Genomic DNA, 2,321 nt, shown 5'->3' with positions numbered 1-2,321 from the left:
GTTTGAGTTACCATAGTGATAAGAAGATGATTTACTCCGTATTACAATTGTGATGAGGCAAACCACTTTGCCAACAAGTGTCCTTATGAGAAGAGAGACGATAAGCCAAAGTATGAAAGGGGTGTCAAGCCAAGATTTGAGCCAAACCCAATCAATGAAAGATACAAGAAGAATAAGAGAAGAGAAGGAAAAACTCTTGTTGGTGCCGAGTACACTTCCGATGAAGATAGCGGTTTGGTTCTTGACGAACCTAGGTCACTCTTCACCTATAACAACACCAAGGACTACTCCGCTAATCCGACATTCCCACAAAGTTCGGCTCGTGTCTCATGGCAAGAGAAGCTATGGAGGACGACCTTGACCTCTCTTCCATTCCAAAGAACTCTGACATTTCCCTCATGGAAAGAGATGCTAAGGTGATATCTCCTCCCTCTCTCACTAGCATATTGGATGATAATGATGATGTTGAAAAAGAATCTGTAATCATCGGCTTGTTTAAAGTGAAGTATTCTGTTTGTGGTGATGCTCTTGTTAAGTTTGATTTGTTAATGTATACTGTTGCTTCACATGACGAGACCATTGAGAAATTGACATATCATATTGAAAATGAGAAGCAGAAATTGAATATCCTTAAGCAAGAGCTAAACAATGAGAAGAACACTACATTTCTTATTAAGCAACAAATTGAAACCTTTGAACTTGATAAGGTTAAGGACTTGGACACTCTTGACAGGGCTCTCTTAATGTTTCAAAAACTTGATGCATCAAAGAAGGAACTTGAAGTTGCTCATGCTTTCCTCACTAAGGACCTTGACCACCTAGAGGTTGCTAACAAGCTTATTAAGAGTGAGATCATGGAACTTAGAAAGAACCATGAACACTTCAAGCCACTTATGAAGAGGCTCTTGGTACATTGAAGGATCCCATAATTGTTGATGATATTGCTTGTGCTTCTAACTCTACCATTGATCAAGAACTTCTCATTGAAAAGAATAAGAAGTTGAAAGAGCAACTTAAGAAAGTGCGTATCACATGCCCTACCAAAGGCAAGACCCTTGATGATATTCTTGTTCATCAAAAGACGAGAGCTCACAACAAATGCATTAGGTATAACCGAAGAAGTGACAAGAATGGTTTCATTCCACCTAAGAAGGTGAACTTTGTGCAAGAAGGGCATAAGGTGGATGGAAATGTCAAGAAGATGGTCGTGGATGAGGAGCCACAAGGGGCAATCCGCATTCGCAAGTTTGCGGTGACAAATAACCCATCCTATGTGATATGTAAGGGAACACAAGGGGATGTGTATGCTAAATATGTTTGCCCTCGTAATGGTTAATAATGCCATGGAACCCAATACTCAATCGCTTCCTAAACAAAAGACTTGATTTTGTAGGGCTATGCCTCTAGCAGTTCAAACTGTGTGTTTAATAGTGGATGCGCCAATCTTATGATCGGAGGCAAGAATGCGCTTAATGAGTTCATTAATTCTATCCACTCAACGCCAAGCATCACCTTTGGGGACAATTCTAAAGGAAAGGTATTTGGGTATGGAAAGGTGGTGATCACGAAAGACTTGTCTCTCGAGAATGTTATGTTTTCAAATCCCTTGGTTATACCTATCTTTTAATTTATCATCTTGCAGATGTCGTTTATGATTCCTATTTCTCTAAACATTATGTGAAAGTATTTAGGAGTGATAATATCAAATTGGTCTTTGTTGGATATGTATAAGAAAACATTTACGTGGTTTATCTCTCAAAAGAGATTGCATCTCTTCCTACATGTCTAATGGTCATGGTTGACTTGGGATGGCTTTGGCATCGCCGCCTTGGAAATGTCGACATGAGAAATCTGAAACAACTCCTAAAGGGTAAACATGTTTTGGGAACAACAAGTGTTACTTTTTAGAAGGATCATGTGTGTTGTGCATGCGTGGCCGGGAAGCAACATGGAAAGAAGCATCCTTTCTAGAAGATCATCACCACCTCTCGATCGGCCCTTAGAGCTCCTTCACTTCTATCTTTTTGGGCCATCAAGCTATGAGTCTCTTCGAGGAAGGAAATTTGGTCTCTCATTGTTGATGATTATTAAAGATACACATGGGTGTTCCTCCTCGAGTCCAAGGATGAAACTCACAAGTACTTCATCGACTTTTCCAAGCAAGCTCATCAGACATATAAAGCAGAGATCAAGTCGATTCGGACAAACAATGGTTCTGAATTCAAGAACTACACCATGCAAGAGTTTATTCAACATGAAGGGATCAAGCAAGAGTTCTCCACACCTTATACCGCTCAAGAAAATGGTGTTTTTAAAAGGAA

This window comes from Lolium perenne, chromosome 3 (genome assembly GCF_019359855.2).
Source record: "Lolium perenne isolate Kyuss_39 chromosome 3, Kyuss_2.0, whole genome shotgun sequence".
Lineage (NCBI taxonomy): Eukaryota > Viridiplantae > Streptophyta > Magnoliopsida > Poales > Poaceae > Lolium > Lolium perenne.
The sequence above is the reverse complement of the archived record's forward strand: the minus strand, read 5'-3'. Positions refer to the sequence as shown.